The sequence below is a fragment of the Hemibagrus wyckioides genome, linkage group LG07, assembly GCF_019097595.1.
Source record: "Hemibagrus wyckioides isolate EC202008001 linkage group LG07, SWU_Hwy_1.0, whole genome shotgun sequence".
NCBI lineage: Eukaryota > Metazoa > Chordata > Actinopteri > Siluriformes > Bagridae > Hemibagrus > Hemibagrus wyckioides.
The window spans coordinates 107,274-127,944 of NC_080716.1; the positions used below are offsets into that span (position 1 = coordinate 107,274).

The 20,671-nt window shown below is 36.4% G+C and overlaps 3 non-coding genes across 3 annotated transcripts; 1 reads left to right on the top strand and 2 right to left on the bottom strand.

Annotated features, from left to right (window-relative positions):
- Positions 1-544: 544 nt before the first annotated feature.
- Positions 545-626, top strand: trnal-uag (transfer RNA leucine (anticodon UAG)). The gene has a single exon. It is a non-coding gene; the product is annotated as a tRNA-Leu (tRNA).
- A 2,894-nt stretch (positions 627-3,520) lies between these two features.
- On the bottom strand, positions 3,521-3,592 carry trnap-cgg (transfer RNA proline (anticodon CGG)). The gene has a single exon. It is a non-coding gene; the product is annotated as a tRNA-Pro (tRNA).
- Positions 3,593-18,326: 14,734 nt separating this feature from the next.
- Positions 18,327-18,398, bottom strand: trnap-agg (transfer RNA proline (anticodon AGG)). The gene has a single exon. It is a non-coding gene; the product is annotated as a tRNA-Pro (tRNA).
- Between the last annotated feature and the right edge of the window lie 2,273 nt (positions 18,399-20,671).

A 20,671-nucleotide genomic window follows, 5' to 3' on the forward strand; every position in this document is an offset into this window, starting at 1 on the left:
ATGCATACTTGTACCCTTTTTTAAAGGGCTACTGCAATATAAGCAGAACATTCATAAAGCTGCAAAAAAATGTTCCCAATTATATATTTGCTTGAAATCTAATTTGTGCAAAGCCAATATTAAGTTATAACTTGTACTCAATTCACAGACAGATTAAAGTGCACAGTATAATTGCACATTTTATTAGGTAGAATGTGTGTGTGTGTGTTCAGTGATTGTTTGCAGTCTGAATGGCCAAGGGGAAGAAGCTGTTTGTAAGTCTGGTGGTGTGAGACTTTGTTGACCTGAAGTGCCTCCCAGATGGCAACAGGTCAAACAAGTGATGAGCAGGATGTGAGGAGTCTCCTGTGATGGCCTTGATTTTGCTGAGGCAGCGGGACCTGGACATGTCATCCAGGGAGGGCAGAGGGCAGCCGATGATTTTTTGAGCTGTTTTTCACCCTCTGCACAGTTTGTCTGTCCTCATCTGTGCAGCCTGTGCACCACACACCCAGACAGTATGTCAGTGTGCTCTCCACAGAGGTCTATAAGTACTGAGCCCTCGGGTAGTGTGGCCGAGTGGTCTAAGGCGCTGGATTTAGGCTCCAGTCTCTTCGGAGACGTGGGTTCAAATCCCACCGCTGCCAGCTGAGCCTTTTCAAGGCAGTGGTTGTGGGCTCTGGCACCACAAAGGCTTTACAGGGGTTGTGGCTCCTGTGCCTTCTGCAAATGTGCTTAAGAGTTGCCATTAGCTGGCTGTCTGGCTGCAAAAAAAAAAATGAGCTCACACGGTACCGGAGCCCCCAGACCCAGGTGCTGAAATAGCACTTACTAGGTGCATTACTAGGTGGTTCTCCTGCATCTTCAATAAACAAGCTACAGTTAGTCCAGAATGCAGCCGCCAGAGTTCTTAACAGATCAAGAAAATATGATCATATAACCCCAATATTATCATCCCTGCACTGGCTACCTGTTAAGTTTAGAATTGACTATAAACTAGCTCTACTCTCATACAAGGCTCTAAATGGTTTAGCTCCCACCTATCTATCCAGTCTTCTAACACGTTACAATCCACCACGCTCTTTAAGATCACAAAATTCTGGACTGCTAGTAGTTCCCAGAATATCAAAGTCCACAAAAGGAGGTAGAGCGTTTTCGTATTTAGCTCCAAAACTCTGGAATAGTCTTCCTGACTGTGTTCGGGGCTCAGACACAGTCACCCAGTTTAAAAGTAGACTAAAGACTTATCTCTTTAGCCAGGCATACATCTAACACTTCCCATAACCTTGCACGCCAGTACATCTGATTAAATGCACATTCAGCTAGTACTGCTAATATTATGAACAGCAGCTACGCTAATGCTGTTCCATTGTTTCCTTTCTTCTACCCATCCCGAGGCATACAGAGACTGTGCCGGCTCCAGTGGCATCCGGAGATGGACCAGCTCCAGCTGGGTTCTGCTTGTGAGGATTGGAATATTCAAGCAGTGCCATGGACAACAACCTCCTTATTGATTCACATAACACTATACACATGCTGTATCTACATCACACAATTGTCACCCAAATGAGGATGGGTTCCCTTTTGAGTCTGGTTCCTCTCAAGGTTTCTTCCTCATACCATCTAAGGGAGTTTTTCCTTGCCACAGTCGCCTCAGTCACCTCAGGCTTGCTCACTTGGGATAACATCTAGGACTGTTTGTCTGTTTGTCTGTTCATATGTTTGTTGTTTTTTGATGTGGTTTCTCATGTAAAGCTGCTTTGAGACAATGCTCTTTGTTAAAAGCGCTATACAAATAAAATTGAATTGAATTGAATTTATTGCAACAGACTGGGATGCAAGTTCATATCAGCAAACCTTGTCAACAAGAGCCTAAGCCTTTCAAACCTTTCCTGGGTTTGGATCTTGAATCACGTCTGGTAATGGAAGCATGCGTGGTACAACCATTGTGACCGCCTGCCAGAGTGCCTCTCTTTCCAGACCTGGCAGGCCTCCCTTGACCACAGCCCCACAACCCTCCAAGTGCATGGGTAGCGTCGCCAAAAAAAAACATGGTTATTAATTAATGTAATTAATTAACTGATTAAATATGATTGTGATAGTTAAAACTATTGATAAACTGATGAAAATGAATTACCTGTAACTACAGTGAGAATCAGTGGTATGTATCTCACTATGTACAGTAAGTTGTATAGTTGATCCATTTCTGAACACAGCTCTGTGAGGATTCTGTATAATAGTGCTGTATGTGCTGAACTTTACACGTCTCTAGAAGGACACACCCAGGAAGTGATGCAGTTTTAGTGTTATTTTGGACAGATCACTTCACACAGTGTCAGTGACAGAAATCTAGAGTCATTATGGCTGGTGTTGTATTTCAAGATTCATCATCTATACAATACTATAAGCCTTTATCTGTTTGTGTGGTTTTTAAATTATTTGTACATTTATAAATAATTATGATAATTTGCTGTGGAAAATCATAGGAAACTGATCCAGATTTAAACAAAATCTCTCATAAGTAAATTTGCTATGTCTATAACCAAAAGGTAATGAAATTCAGTTCAATTCAATTCAGATCACTTCATTTTTATTTGTACAGCACTTTTAACAATGGACATTGTCTCAAAGCAGCTTTACAGAAATTCAGAATTTCAGAATAGAAATTACAAAGTTGAAAATTAACTTTACCCCTAATGAGCAACTCTGAGGCAACAGCGGCAAGAAAAAACTCTGTGAGACGATATGAGGAAGACTCAAATGTGAACCCATCCTCATCTGGGTGATACCAGAGAGTGTGATTATGAATAAATTACCTTCTAATTGTATATTATCAAACATTAAAAGCAGCAGAGGAGATGATCAGATCCACTTGTTTAGTTTTATCATCAACTTTAGCAGACAGACTTGGTGGCATAGGGATTTACCTCCACATGGAGTGATGAAAAAAAGGAACTCAGGTTTAGATTTTGGATGTTGTTTGTACCATTGTAGGTTGTTTACTGAACCACTGTCTTTGTTGCTGCAGGACAGAGTAACATCATCACCTTCATCTACAACTTTATGAGTGAAAAGTGGATCTAATAAATCTGCCATGGAGTCACCTGTTATAGAGAAGAGAACATAATAATTTTTTAGTTTTGAGTTATATAACTCATATTCTATTTTTTCTTAACATCACACAGGCTAATTAATCATTAATTTATTATCTCCTTTCTGAAAAGATCAATGTTAACTTACCTAATGAAAGCCACAGACACATGAATATAACAGTGAACATGATGAATGGTGTTAGGAAAATGACGATATTCTGAGGTCTTTCTGTACTCTATTATATTAATATTTCAGAGGTTCATGTCTCCACCCCGCTCCCTGTATTCCAGAGATAGGCTCCAGGTTGGAGCTTTAATTTTCAGAGGTAATTACAGTGGGATTTGAACCTTCTGGGACCTCTGGAGAAACAAGCTTCCAAGCAAGAACCAAGCCGGCAGTGCAAGTTTCCATGAGTTTTATCCCAACCACTCTATTCCATTTAAAACCAGGGCTCATCCGGGATTTGAACCCGGGACCTCTCGCACCCGAAGCGAGAATCATACCCCTAGACCAACGAGCCAGGTCATCCCTGTTGAGCTTGCTGTGCGCCAATGGAGGTTCACTGTACTCTGTAACTGTATGACCTTCCTGTTCATATGGACTGGGGTCCGAGTAAAAGGAACTCAGTTACACAAAGTCAAGTTAACAATAAAGCGAGGGCTCCTGTGGGATTTGAACATTTTTGGAATCGAGACGCTAAGTGTGAACCAAGTAAGCAGCTCTTGCCATTGGGCCAAATATATCATTAATCTCGGTGGACATGAAGATCAAAATCAATTCTTGTAGAACAAGCTTGCTTTAGTGTCAGGTGGAGGTTTCAGTATAGGTCAAGTTTACAGGATTGTAGCTTCTTTGCTGGAAACTGTACTGTTGCTCCAGTATAGCTTGGTGAATATTATGAGGCTTCAAGTAGTTTCTGTGATATTTTCAGTAAGTTTAAAAATGATTCCAGTTGGTAATAAAATTGAATTAGCTGGTTGCTAATGAAACTCAGGTGGCTGGTGGGGTATGGTTTGGTAACTGTTACAAGGTCTCATCTGTTCGATAGGGTGACACTAGGAAGCTGTAATGGAGTCCCATGTGGTTGCTATGGATTTTAAAAAATATTTTAGTATGATTTATGTCATTTACATGGTTGTTACTGTAGTCTTAGATTTCTGTTCTTGGTGAACAGGAATGAAACCCGATGTGGTCTTTAGCTGTTGTAGCTCATCTACCTCAAGAATTGATTATGGAGCACTATTTCAGTGGAGCTTATTTATTTCCTGATTGTGTGATGGAGACTGTGTTTTTATTTTCCACAATTCTTATTCTTAGTTATACATACTTTCAGGTATCCTGTAATTTCCCTTTTTATATTCCTGTAATATAAAAAAATATATTAAAGATCCTGCAAAGACACACATGATGAACACATTAAATCTCATGCTGAGAAACAAACAAACATAAAATAAAATAAAAATAAATCAAATCAGCTGCTTGTCAAAAGAGTTGTACAATATGCACATTTTTATTCCTAGAACATAATCAAATTCCAGCATGTGATCTTTACACTGTCATTAAGTAAATAAACCATCAAACCTGCCACTATTGTTTATGAGAACTGCACTTAATACTGCAGAGGGAGTGAACATGTGGCTTCTTCAAACACACACCTAACTTTTCTATCTGTATTTGGATTCACTTAGAATGTTTTGTCTATTCAATTCAAATAAAGTATTCATACATGGTTATATACATACATTTCTATTGGATCAATAATCAGAATGCTGATGTTATGCATAGCTTCCAGTCTTTTCTTCTTATTGTGATTCTTTAACACTTTCATGTTTGAGGTCTCTGTAGGTTTTTGGACAGTGAAGTTGACTTTCCTGTCACTGTGGGCTGCAAGGCGCAGTAGTACAGTGCAGAGTCTGATACTGAAGCAGGCGAGATCTCCAAATCCACACGCTTCAGACTCTTATGAACTTTAGCAGACAAATGAGGATGAGGAGTATCACCTGTCTGATTCCCTCCCGATTCCGTCAACAGAACGAGGAATTCTGGTGCTGCATTGGAATATTGTCGATACCACTGTAGATTGTTCATAGAAACAGTGTATTTATAATCACAGGAGAGTATAACTGCTTGCTCCTCTTTACCATAGACAGCAGAAGATGTTGGAGTAATGCTGTCCTGTGTGCTCTCACCTGAAGAGGACATTTATTTCAGAATAATATCATTTTATATTATACAGTATACATACAGTACATGTTTACAATCTAAAACACTCACACATGGAAACATTTCTTTACTAGTTATAAAACATTTAAACATGATATATGGGGATATATAAAATATAAGCTTACCTATGAACATGGTAAAAACAGAAACATACAGAAAACCATCATGTTTTAATTTCCTCTGTTGTTCTGAAAGTTTCCTTTTTATGTTACAGTAAATGTCAAGTTTCCTTCTACTCTGTCTTCAGTGAAGCATCTAAGCATTTCTTGTGTACAAAGCCTCAACTGTAGCTTCCCTCTGTTTTAACCAATCAGAGTGCAGGATTTGCCACATTATGTAAAATACACACACATGTTCTAAAAGAATTTAATGAGCAAAAGATTCAAATATTTAGTTCCTGTATTTCCTATTTCTATGAACTTAAACCTTTTCTAATCTACAAAATATATTGTTGCAATTACAAACAATTCTTATTGTGAAATTAAATTCTTCAGCAGATTTATAGTACACCCTTAAAGTCTAAACAAAACACCAGAGGTACTGTAGTGATTGATAGGATTTGAAAAAATTCCCCATAAAATTATAACAATATAAAACCCCTAACAAGGTGGTGTTTGAGAGCATGTGCACAAATACATAAGCATCTTGTATTAAGCTCAAGATTCTGCAGTAATTCAAGTGTTTCAGTCGGACTGCACTCCACACACCATGTATCTGTGCTGAAGCTTTGTTCAGGTTTAATGTTCATGGCTACTTTAACACTCCACATGGTTCTGTTGTGTCCAGGTCCAATCAGGTTCAGTTCTAGAGTATTTTCATGTCATGTACTGCCATCTGCAGGAGCTGAATTTAAATACACATATACATTATTTACATGAAGAACCATCAATATATTTAAAACAAAAGTATTGCTCACCACGCTGGGAATAGTTCACACTTTCAATTCACAGATTCATTTGGAATCATTACAGCATTTCAGCATATCAGAACACAAGAATAACCCGTCTTTTTCTTTTTTATCTGTATTTCTGACATTAACCTAGACAAAAACAAGTCCTCAGATTCAGCATCCTTAAAGAGACAAATTTGCTGGTGTGCTTGTGATTATTGTCCTTTAATATGACCCAGTTTCAGCCCAACATAAGCTCATGGACAGTCTTACATTTGTCTCAAGAATATTCTAATATAAAGTGGAGATCATCAATGTCCAAATGATTAAAAGTTTTCTAGAGCCTGTGGTTGCAAAACAACCGAATCCTCACCCCTCCACCACCATGACACTTGGTATGAGGTGTTTGTTGTGATAAATTCTGTTTGACCTTCACCAAACATGAAACTATGAATAATGATTAACCATCAGTCCAAAAAAATATTGTTCCCGAATTTGTTAAGATGCTGCCATGTTTTTTTGTAGAGAAAGGGCTTCTTCCTCTCACCTCTTCCATGAAAGCCATATGTGGAGGCAGGACTGAGACATTTGGCAGACATTGTACATCCATTTAACTGAAAATACAAATGTTAATACACAATTTCCATTTTCATTTCATTTTCACTCAATCTTGATGAATTTCATTATGATCAATAAAAGGAAAGCAAATTTGACTAACACTTTCCTTATTCATCCATTTTAACTTGTAACTATAGAATGGAATTATGGTCTGGAGTGCTCACATTTTGTTCTGGATCTTAGTTCACATTTGGTAAAGTAACATACATTTATACACACAGGTATAATAAACACATGAAAGAATAAATAAATGTATGAATGGAAAATAAATTACAGGATATATAATTATAGGATATTGTTTGTACCAATAAAGCAGAATGTTATCTCTGCTTCACTTATATGAACATTTCAGAGTAACAGTGTACTGAATAAACAAAAAGTAACCATGTGCCTATATCATGAATTAAAGTTTAAACCTAATGTCATGTATTGGAGTTGAGTTGAAAATCAACATTTTATATATATACACATATCCTGATGTATAGAAATGATCTGACCGAGGCTGTAATAGATGCAAATGAAATACTTTATTAGAGTTAGGATTGGAGGATGATGAGAGGAGGGTTAATATTGGTTGAAATGATATTAGATGAAAGACAAACACAGATAATTCATTAACACTAAACCTGGAAATGTAACGAGAAAGCAATTATTTCTAGTGAGAATGATAAAATGCTACACAGGCTACAACTGACTGTGCAATTCTGGTCCTAAAGTCCTGGGATCATTGTGCAGACCTGTCAAGGGGAAAAAGAAGAGAGATATTTTAAAATGTGACAATTGAAATGTTACAAAATCAATTTATACTCATCTGTGGAGCGCTTGAGCAATGTAGGGACAAAATATGAACTGTAACAAAGTATGGAATGGGAACTTGTGCAATAAATTGTGTGTTTGTGTGTGTGTGTTGTGTTGGTGGGTACTGGAAAGGTGTAGAAGTAAGGGAAGGACATTGCCAAGAGCCTCTCCAAAGTCTTCACCATCTCCTTCTCAACATGCTGCCCGAGGAGATGCCTAACCGTGCTGGCTAAAGCTGGCGGGTCGGTGTAGAGCTCCAGGGGCTGAGAGAACAGTACCACAAAAAGGCCTGTAAGCTGATCCTATCAACAAATTACACAAACACAAATCCAGTGTAATGTCACTGTCTTAGAGATACAATGCTGACCATTTGTGTAACATGGCATCAGAAGATATTTGAACACTTACAATAAGCACTGTGAAGTAGATCTTTGCTCCAGGCTCCCGAACGTCTACAACCCACTTGATGAGCGCAAGCAGGCGCTCCGAGAGTCCTCCCTGAAGCTTTAGGAAAGGGAGACGACAAGCTCCGTTAATGTCAGGGTTTAAAATATGGGAAAACAAAATGAAATAAAATAGATCCTGTTCTCAAACTACATTCAAGCATCGCTTTTAAATCTCCCGATAAGACGCTTACTGGCTGAGGCGTTAAGCCCTTCGTGAAGTATCCGCAGAGAAGCAGCTCGTAAAACACGTCCACGAGGTTGTAGTGGTAGGCCTGCAGAGAGCAGAAAAGTTACAAAAAGAAATTAACTTTACATAATGGAGTCCTAATGGAGTTCTCTATGATCAAAGTCTTTCAGATTTAAACAGCTGTCATGTTACACAGGCATTCATAAGCTTACACAGGACCCGGAGAGCACTGCTTTGATGGAGTCCCGATGAGAAGGAGTCCTCAGGAACCGAATCGGAGCCACGGAGGCCAGCTGTACACCAACTGCATCCTGTTAAAACGTAAAAAACAAAAAACTCTCTGTAATTCACTTATGGTGTTCTAGATGGCTACTTAATTTACACCTTAACACGAAGCAGGATGTAAGCCTAAACATGTCCTGTTCTCCAAAAAAGATGATGTACTGTACATTTCCTCCCGCCGCCCCATCATAAGTGCTTCTTCTCATCGCAGTTTCATAATAACACATCTAACATTCTGTCACGTTCCTTACAGTAAAAACAGCTTGAGTAAAATAAAGGAAAGGTTTGTTTACCGGTTAAAAGGTTTGCATTACTCATTACGATATTTATCTTAATGATGCTACCAAGTTAATTATCCAGGCTTGCTAACAGTGTAGATAAACCAGTGTTTTTTTCACCCACACCCAGAAATAGAGGATTCTGATTTTTTTTTTTTAAAAAAAGGGAGAAGTAAAAAAACAAAAATTTCCTTTTTAACGCCGAAACGTTAATGAACCTGTGAGTTTGTAAACTAGTTAAGCTGAGAATAAACAGACAAATATTAGCATTAGTTAGCATTAGCTTGTGTAAATTCACCGTACATGGTGACTGATTAAAGTCTCAAAAACCTCCTGTCCCAGTCCATCATCCGAAATCTATCTAAATATTATACGGAATAATTATTAAAACCTTCACCCGAGTTCAGCAAGCTTTACACTCTATATGATATTGTGTAAATGAAATGATTAGCGAGGTTCGCTAGCTAGATAACATACATCTGTAACCAAGTCCTTTGGGGCGCTAACTGGATAATCACTAGTCTAATCATGATTTAGTGTGAAACCAGTACTCAGGGTTGGGAAAAGTGATCTGTTTGATGGGGTAAATATTATAATGTGGAAATAAATTCTCGTTAGCCGAGCTCATCAGCTTGGTTCAGGAGTTTAGCATTAGCACCAGTAGGCAAGTTTGCTAGCAGGCTAACTAAACATTATATTTACATCAACTGACCCAAACAATTGTGTAATAATTACAACAAACAGACAAGCTCTCTCAGTAGATAACATTAATCTATAATTTATTATTTACACTAGCTAGCAAGCTGCCCAATCACAAGACTTAGCATGTTTAAGTTTTAAACAGTAGCCAGGGTTCTTAAAAGTGTCCTACTACTGGGGTAAATATTACATTGTATTGTATATTATGTTATATTATATTGTATATTTATTGTTTATTGTATATTTATTGTAAAATCAGTGTGACATTAAAGGATAAAGATCGTCCTACCGTGAGGGGCTGAGTGTTGTCAGAAGGAGCTCTATCTCCCCGCAGGACGCGGTAACCATAGTAACCAGTGATTTCCGGATTGGACCTAAGATTTCCAGCCCAGCTACAGCTTAAAACCCGTCCATTTAAAAATGAAATAAAATAAAATAGCAGCCCCAAATGCATACTGTGATAACTAATACATTAACAAACAGAAAACCCAAAACAAATGGGTAAGTGCAAAGGGCACTATTTAGACACACACACACACACACACTGACAGACCTGCAGCACAGGCGATCTCACCCAGTGTCCAGCTCTTCAAGTCCTGCAGAAATCCGCGGAAGTTTTGATAATTTTATGATCATTCCTAAATATCATACAACATTACATTAGTAATATTGACTGTCAGATACTGAGTCAGGAAGTGGTTATGCCCAAGGCATAAGCGAACTAAGCGGCTGCTTAGGGCCCCGTAGCCACCAGGGGGCCCCCAAGAGTACATGAAATGACATCGTCTTTTTTTTTGATATCTGTCAATGGACAATGATTATTATACAAAATGACAATAATTAGTTATAATTAGTCAGATTGGTGGCACAGAGGGGCCCCCGAAATAAAATGTTAGGATATTGTTTGTACAATTAAAGCCAAACATAATGACTGCTTGACTCATAAGAAAGTGTCTGTTTCCTTACTGACAATGTTATCATCTTCATCCTACGGACCGATTTTATCAGAGTCCTAGCACCTGACCCACAATAAGATAACTCACTAAACCATCTTTTTGCTCTTCTTTTTCGTTTATAAGGTAATTGAAGGTAATTTATTTATTAATGACATTAATAAATAAACTTCTGAACTATAATTAATATTATATAATGTATATATTTAGTATTTTTTTGCATTTCTTTGTATAGCCTTCCCATACAGAGTTCCATAGAGTTCCTGGACTAAATCGCTGTTCCAGTTCACTTCAAATATTTTTCCATCTGATTTTATTCAGTAGGGTTAATTAAGTGTAGTGACCAAAGAACAAAACTGGAGCTATGATTGCACTGGTGTTAATTACAATCATACAGGTCTCACAAACAGAATATTGTCTATAGAGAAAAAGAGCTGCAGAGGAACAGAAACTTTTCCTCCAACAATTTTCTTCATCTATTGATCAAGAGGAGAATAAACTGTGCACCTGAGCCTTTCCTCATTAATGTTCAAGAACACGTCTGTTATAAACAATCAGCTAAAAGAACATTCTCACTCTAACTACATTTCACTGGCAATCAGAAACTGATATGTATTTATTTTATAGTTATGTTTGGTTACTTAAAGATGATTGTGATTACATTAAACAGTGTATTCTGGGTGGATGAATTGTTGTCAACAGCCTTTACTATAAATACACCAATTTATTAGAATTTATTGACAACAATTTATTATTAAGCAACTTTTTAAAATACTTGTTCTTTTGGTTTGTAACTTGCAAACTAAAGGACTTAGCAATATCAGCAATAGTGAAGAAAACCAAGTGGGCATAATAACATTGTTATCCTGAGTGTTTAGTTAGTTTGTGTTTATCTTTTGAAATAAACATCATATTTATTCATATTCATGACAACTCTGCTTTACCTCACACAGCAACTCTTTCTCATCTACTAGACAATTAGCAAATCTTAGTATGCTAAAACTACAGTAAAACCAAGCCCCAGATCCATAAGCTGCAGCTGCAACCTAATGAATGGTCATTCAATCAGAGTTTATTTTTAGTAACTACTTTATCCTGGTCACACTTCCACAACTGTCTATATACATTATATATACACACCTTCATTCATTCATTCATGCTTTGTCCTGGACAGGTGAATCTGGAGCTTCTCCCAGCAACACTAGGGATGATGCAGGAATACACCCTGGATGATACAGCAGTCTAATGCAGGACAAAATGCACAGACACATTCACACACTCATTCAGACTTAGGGGAAATTTAGTGTCAGCAGTCCACCTTAAGTTGGAACGTTTACATCACAGTACAAATAAGAAAACAGAGGACAAGCTCAAAAGGCTAGAGTCATCATCCCTCCATCAAATAATTATGTTTAAGATTATAGGCATTACCCTTATGTGCAATCAAATCTTGTCACTAATTTTTTATTATTATTTTTTTTATCTGTATGATCAAACTCACATCTGTTCAAATGAACATGCAGAATAAACATTTAATAAATGAATGTAGATGTAGATTTATGAATTAAAGTATAGTTGTGTTAATCCCTCATTTTTCTTTTTAGGCTATTAGCTCCAGCTGCAAATGTTTTCACAAATGTTGTTTGTGTCTGTGGTTAACTGATAAGTTGGTAAAGTGAGTCTCTTTCATCTTCTGTGGTTTTAGAATCTTAATATACCATGTTGATGTTTTTGTAAAGACTTTCAGTGACTCTGTATCACTGTGCTCCAACTCTTAGAGCACAATGATAGAGTGCAGAATCTGAGAGCTTTAGACCTCTGATAGTAAGTTCAGTAGAGTCTCCGCTTGTTTTCGAATCTAGTCGATGATCATCAGGAGTGCTATCATAACCTTCATTTGACCTTGCGCCTTTATACAGTAAATACTGTGGTGCGCTGTTAGGATATTGTTTGTACCAGTAAAGCAAAATGTATTCACTGCTTGCCTCATATGAACATTTCAGCATAACAGTCTCTGCTTCTTTCCTGACAATGTTTGCATCTGTTGGCCAAATTTTATCTGCAAAGCTACCTGGTGTGACAAAAACATAAAGAAACATGTCAGTGAAGTATTTTTTGTAATTCCAATATTGACTTAAGGAATCAAGAAATTACTAGATTAATACAAACATGCTTATTAATTAATGCAATTATTTAACTGATTAAATATCATTGTAATAATTAATAACTGATTCAAAATGACCTGTAACTAGAGTGAGAATCAGTGGTATGTATCTCACTATGTACAGTAAGTTGTATAGTTGATCCATTTCTGAACACAGCTCTGTGAGGATTCTGTATAATAGTGCTGTATGTGCTGAACTTTACACGTCTCTAGAAGGCCACACCCAGGAAGTGATGCTGTTCAGGATGAAATCTTGGCTCACTAATAACAATAAATAAATCTTGATTTCAATTTGACTTTCTGACCTATTTGAGTACTAAAATAAATGAAACCTAGTTACAAATAGAGCTCAAAACTTTAGGTCTGAAATTGATTCAGTGTCGACATTATTTTAAACTTATATAGCTGTCTATATACTGAATACTTACAAGACAACATTGTCCAGAATAAAAAACCTGCAGGTATATACATGAGAATAATTGTTTAGTGTTTACAAACTCCAAAATTAATTTATAAACAAGTTAATATAGATGGGTTAGAAGTTTCCTATATCTTCAGTGGATTGTTTTTGACATTATTATTATTAGTTGAATAGTTTAAGAATAATTAGGTGAATGTTTATTTAGCTATTTTTATTATTATATTCCAGTATGGACACAAATAAAAGGTTTTGGGATCATTTTGTCCTAAATGGTTCCTTAGCCAGTGATGTTCAATTAAAAACAGCTGGTAATTAATGTTTATTAACCAGTTAATTGAGTAACAAAGATCAGCTGTACAATTTCTCCTAACAGATAATATCTGAATATGATCTAGAATTACTACAACACTTGATTTATCAGTATTAACACATAAAACTGTTGGGTATTGGTATAGAGTATTTTAGTTTCTGTGGTCTGACTAAACCTATACAGAATCCTGCACTTGTGTCAAGCTGATTAGATATTGTTTTATTGATATTAGTTCAGTTACTGAGCCTGACTGTCTGGGAGAAGAAGCTGTTAAAGAGTTTGGCAGATGTTCTGTCCAGATGTTCTCATTCCTTCTGAAGATGGCAGGTGAGGAAAGAATCTGGTAGAAGGGGGAAGTGATGTTCAGAAAACTGACGGCTTAATTAATGTACACTTTCTGGTAATGATCCTTGATTAAAGTAAGAGAGACCCTGATGATGTTTCCAGTGGTTTTCTCTATCTGTTGTAGTGTCTTGTGCTCTGAGACAGAATACTCTTTTCATATTAAACACTGGTACAGCTGCACAGGATGCCATTTATTCCTTTTTTTATGTTTTCTCTCGTACATGTCTGCAGGAAATTAAGAGTTCACCCTATGGATTTATCCTTCTACACTTGTCCTCGCACTTCTCCACCTTCTCTCTGTATGTAAACTCAATATTTTGCTGATGAGACTCAACACTGTATTGTCATCAGCATACTTGAAGATATATTTTCGCTGTGCTTTAAGGCAGATTTGTGTTTCAGAAAAGGTGTTTATGATATTCAGACAGATTGATCAGTTTACAATTCATGCCTACGAACCATGTAAACCAAAAACTAGTAAAGATTATCAACTTGAAAGTGATCATATAGTATAGTAATACAAAATAAAAAAAAATTAAAATCCAAGACCAGCAACAGAGCACAGACTGATTACTGAGGATCGCTAGTAATAATCCAACATGTGTCAAATATAAACTCTTTATAAATCACAATAGAGAGAGATTTCCCCCAAATATGGCATGTGAAGTCGAAATTATCAGTAGAACTGCTTTCAATATAACAAAACTGTGTGAAAGTTTTTGTACAGTGCAGCTGGATTTCCTGTCAGTGTGGCCCTCAGAGCACAGTAGTATAGAGCAGAGTCTGATACAGCAGCAGAGGAGACGATCAGATCCACTTTCTTATCATCATGAACTTTAGCAGACATTCTTGGGGGAGTGTTGGGACTTAGATCTCCATTTTGATAAATATAAAGAAGGAACTCAGGTTTAGATTTTGGATATTGCCTGTACCACTGCAGAGTCTGTACAATACCTCTGAAGTCTTTGTAGCTGCAGGACAGAGTAACATCATCACCTTCATCTACAACTTTATGAGGGAAAAGTGGCTTTATTGAATCTGCCATGGAGTCACCTGTCATGGAGAAGAAAATGTAATGTATTTAACCTTTACACAATCAAGCCAGAATTACATACAGAAATCATGATTTCTAACAGCACACAATTAATAAACAACACATAATATATAAACTAACAAAAGGTCAATGTTAACTCACCCAGTGAAAGCCACAGACACATGAATATAACAGTGAACATGATGAATGATTTTAGCTGAATGAAAGCTAAAAGCTTCTGAACTCTTTTTGTACTCTGAAATATTAACATGATAAATGTTCACGAAGCTCCACCCCCCAGCATCACATGACAGTGTCTCCAGTGTTACTGACAGATTGTTGATCTTTACTGAAACATTCTGCCTTGTTTGGGAAACTCTACTGAAACTGTTTACATAGTAAACAAAGAAATTATTCTATTATTGTATTTATTCAATTTTATAAAAATTTACTGACAATTAAAATTAGTAAATATTTTAGTTTTTATATTTTATAAGTAGTGTCTTGACTTGTGGCATTTATTTGTTTGTTGTGATAAAGCATGTTTATTAGAGTTCATATTATTCTGCAAAGAAGTATTTATAACAGAGTCTACATCTTTGGAGGATGTGAGCAGAGTCCTAGCACCTGACCCACAATAAGATAACTCACTACACCATCTTGTGGAGAAATAAGAAAGACTTCAAGAGACAAGGTTTTTAAGGTAATTGAAGGTAATTTATTTATTAATGACATTAATAAATAAACTTCTGAACTATAATTAATATTATATAATGTATATATTTAGTATTTTGTGCATTTCTTTGTATAGCCTTCCCATACAGAGTTCCATAGAGTTCCTGGACTAAATCGCTGTTCCAGTTCACTTCAAATATTTTTCCATCTGATTTTATTCAGTAGGGTTAATTAAGTGTAGTGACCAAAGAACAAAACTGGAGCTATGATTGCACTGGTGTTAATTACAATCATACAGGTCTCACAAACAGAATATTGTCTATAGAGAAAAAGAGCTGCAGAGGAACAGGAACTTTTCCTCCAACAATTTTCTTCATCTATTGATCAAGAGGAGAATAAACTGTGCACCTGAGCCTTTCCTCATTAATGTTCAAGAACACGTCTGTTATAAACAATCAGCTAAAAGAACATTCTCACTCTAACTACATTTCACTGGCAATCAGAAACTGATGTGTATTTATTTTATAGTTATGTTTGGTTACTTAAAGATGATTGTGATTACATTAAACAGTGTATTCTGGGTGGATGAATTGTTGTCAACAGCCTGTAATATAAATACACCAATTTATTTGAATTTATTGACAACAATTTATTATTAAGCAACTTTTTAAAATAGTTGTTCTTTTGGTTTGTAACTTGCAAACTAAAGGACTTAGCAATATCAGCAATAGTGAAGAAAACCAAGTGGGCATAATAACATTGTTATCCTGAGTGTTTAGTTAGTTTGTGTTTATTTTTTGAAATAAACATCATATTTATTCATATTCATGACAACTCTGCTTTACCTCACACAGCAACTCTTTCTCATCTACTAGACAATTAACAAATCTTAGTATGCTAAAACTACAGTAAAACCAAGCCCCAGATCCATAAGCTGCAGCTGCAACCTAATGAATGGTCATTCAATCAGAGTTTATTTTTAGTACCTACTTTATCCTGGTCACACTTCCACAACTGTCTATATACATTATATATACACACCTTCATTCATTCATTCATGCTTTGTCCTGGACAGGTGAATCTGGAGCTTCTCCCAGCAACACTAGGGATGATGCAGGAATACACCCTGGATGATACAGCAGTCTAATGCAGGACAAAATGCACAGACACATTCACACACTCATTCAGACTTAGGGGAAATTTAGCTCCAGCTGCAAATGTTTTCACAAAAGTTGTTTGTCTCTGTGGTTAACTGATAAGTTGGTAAAGTGAGTCTCTTTCATCTTCTGTGGTTTTAGAAACTTAATATACCATGTTGATGTTTTTGTAAAGCCTTTCAGTGACTCTGTATCACTGTGCTACGTCTCTAAGAGCACAATGATAGAGTGCAGAATCTGAGAGCTTTAGACCTCTGATAGTAAGTTCAGTAGCGTCTCTGCTTGTTTTCGACTCTAGTCGATGATCATCAGGAGTGCTCCCATAACGTTCATTTGACCTTGCACCTTTATACAGTAAAAACTGTGGTGCACTGTTAGGATATTGTTTGTACCAGTAAAGCAAAATGTATTCACTGCTTGCCTCATATGAACATTTCAGAGTAACAGTCTCTGCTTCTTTCCTGACAATGTTTGCATCTGTTGGCTCAATTTTATCTGCAAAGCTACCTGGTGTGACAAAAATATAAAGAAACATGTCAGTGAAGTATTTTTTGTAATTCCAATATTGACTTAAGAAATCAAGAAATTACTAGATTAATACAAACATGCTTATTAATTAATGCAATTATTTAACTGATTAAATATCATTGTAATAATTAATAACTGATTGAAAATTACCTGTAACTAGAGTGAGAATCAGTGGTATGTATCTCACTATGTACAGTAAGTTGTATAGTTGATCCATTTCTGAACACAGCTCTGTGAGGATTCTGTATAATAGTGCTGTATGTGCTGAACTTTACACGTCTCTAGAAGGACACACCCAGGAAGTGATGCTGCTGTAGTGTAGAGTCATTAATATGGCTGTGTTGTATTTTAAGATTCATCATCTATACCATACTATAAGCCTTTATCTGTTTGTGTGTTTTTTTAATTATTTGTACATTTATAAATAATTATGAAAATTTCCTATGATAAAAATCATAGGAAACTGGATCCATGAGTAAACTGGATCCAATCTCTCATAAGTAAATTTGCTGTGTCTGTTCCCAAAAGGTAATTAAATTCAGTTCACTTCATTTTCATTCATATCACTTTTAACAACAGACACTGTCTCAATGCAGCTTTACAGAAATACAGAAATTCAGAATAGAAATTACAAAGTTGAAAATTAACTTTACCCCTAATGAGCAACTCTGAGGCAACAGCGGCAAGAAAAAACTCTGTGAGACGATATGAGGAAGACTCAAATGTGAACCCATCCTCATCTGGGTGATACCAGAGAGTGTGATTATGAATAAATTACCTTCTAATTGTATATTATCAAACATTAAAAGCAGCCGAGGAGATGATCAGATCCACTTGTTTAGTTTTATCATCAACTTTAGCAGACAGACGTGGTGGCATAGGGATTTACCTTTTACCCTCCTTTCTGAAAAGATCAATGTTAACTTACCTAATGAAAGCCACAGACACATGAATATAACAGTGAACATGATGAATGGTGTTAGTAAAATGACAATATTCTGAGGTCTTTCTGTACTCTATTATATTAATATTTCAGAGGTTCATGTCTCCACAAAGTGTGACATTCTCCATCCCGCTCCCCGTATTCCAGAGATAGGCTCCAGGTTGGAGCTTTAATTTTCAGAGGTAATTACAGTGGGATTGGAACCTTCTTGGACCTCTGGAGAAACAAGCTTCCAAGCGAGAACCAAGCCAGCAGTGCAAGTTTCCATTAGTTTTATCCCAACCACTCTATTCCATTTAAAACCAGGGCTCGTCCGGGATTTGAACCCGGGACCTCTCGCACCCTAAGCGAGAATCATACCCCTAGACCAACGAGCCAGGTCATCCCCGTTACCTTGATGTGCACCAATGAAGGTTCACTGTACTCTGTAACTGTATGACCTTCTTGTTCATATGGACTGGGGTCCGAGTAAAAGGAACTCGGTTACACAAAGTCAAGTTAACAATAAAGCGAGGCTCCTGTGGGATTCAAACCTTTTTGGAATCCAGATGCTAAGTGTGAACCAAGTAAGCAGCTCTTGCCATTGGGCCAAATTATGTCATTTACAGGGTTGTTACTGTAGTCTTAGATTTCTGTTCTTGGTGAACAGGAATGAAACCCGATGTGGTCTTTAGCTGTTGTAGCTCATCTACCTCAAGAATTGATTATGGAGCACTATTTCAGTAGAGCTTATTTATTTCCTGATTGTGTGATGGAAACTGTGTTTTTATTTTCCACAATACTTATTCTTAGTTATACATACTTTCAGGTATCCTGTAATTCTCAAAAATATATTAAAGATCCTGCAAAGACACACATGATGAACACATTAAATAGCATGCTCAGTAAAATAAACAAACAAACAAACATGAAATAAAAATAAATCAGATCAGCGGCTTGTCAAAAGAGTTTACAATATGCACATTTTTATTCCTAGAACAGAATCAAATTCCAGCATGTGATCTTTACACTGTCATTAAGTAAATAAACCATCAAACCTGCCACTATTGTTTATGAGAACTGCACTTAATACTGCAGAGTGAGTGAACATGTGGCTTCTTCAAACACACACCTAACTTTTCTATCTGTATTTGGATTCACTTAGAATGTTTTGTCTATTCACTTCAAATAAAGTATTCATATATGGTTATATACATACATTTCTATTGGATCAATAATCAGAATGCTGATGTTATGCATAGCTTCCAGTCTTTTCTTCTTATTGTGATTCTTTAACACTTTCATGTTTGAGGTCTCTGTAGGTTTTTGGACAGTGAAGTTGACTTTCCTGTCACTGTGGGCTGCAAGGCGCAGTAGTACAGTGCAGAGTCTGATACTGAAGCAGGCGAGATCTCCAAATCCACACGCTTCAGACTCTTATGAACTTTAGCAGACAAATGAGGATGAGGAGTATCACCTGTCTGATTCCCTCCCGATTCCGTCAATAGAACGAGGAATTCTGGTGCTGCATTGGAATATTGTCGATACCACTGTAGATTGTTCATAGAAACAGTGTATTTATAATCACAGGAGAGTGTAACTGCTTGCTCCTCTTTACCATAGACAGCAGAAGATGTTGGAGTAATGCTGTCCTGTGTGCTCTCACCTGAAGAGGACATTTATTTCAGAATATTATCATTTTATATTATACAGTATACATACAGTACATGCTTACAATCTAAAACACTCACACATGGAAACATTTCTTTACTAGTTATAAAACATTTAAACATGATATATGGGGATATATAAAATATAAGCTTACCTATGAACATGGTAAAAACAGAAACATACAGAAAACCATCATGTTTTAATTTCCTCTGATCTTCTGAAAGTTTCCTTTTTATGTTATTGTAAATGTCAAGTTTCCTTCTACTCTGTCTTCAGTGAAGCATCTAAGCATTTCTAGTGTACAAAGCCTCAACTGTTGATTCCCTCTGTTTTAACCAATCAGAGTGCAGGATGTGCCACATTATGTAAAATACACACACATGTTCTAAAAGAATTTAATGAGCAAAAGATTCATATATTTAGTTCCTGTATTTCCTATTTCTATGAACTTAAACCTTTTCTAATCTACAAAATATATTGTTGCAATTACAAACAATTCTTATTGTGAAATTAAATTCTTCAGCAGATTTATAGTACACCCTTAAAGTCTAAACAAAACACCAGAGGTACTGTAGTGATTGATAGGATTTTAAAAAATTCCCCATAAAATTATAACAATATAAAACCCCTAACAAGGTGGTGTTTGAGAGCATGTGCACAAATACATAAGCATCTTGTATTAAGCTCAAGATTCTGCAGTAATTCAAGTGTTTCAGTCGGACTGCACTCCACACACCATGTATCTGTGCTGAAGCTTTGTTCAGGTTTAATGTTCATGGCTACTTTAACACTCCACATGGTTCTGTTGTGTCCAGGTCCAATCAGGTTCAGTTCTAGAGTATTTTCATGTCATGTACTGCCATCTGCAGGAGCTGAATTTAAATAGACATATACATTATTTACATCAAGAACCATCAATATATTTTAAAACAAAAGTATTGCTCACCACGCTGGGAATAGTTCACAGTTTCAATTCACAGATTCATTTGGAATCATTACA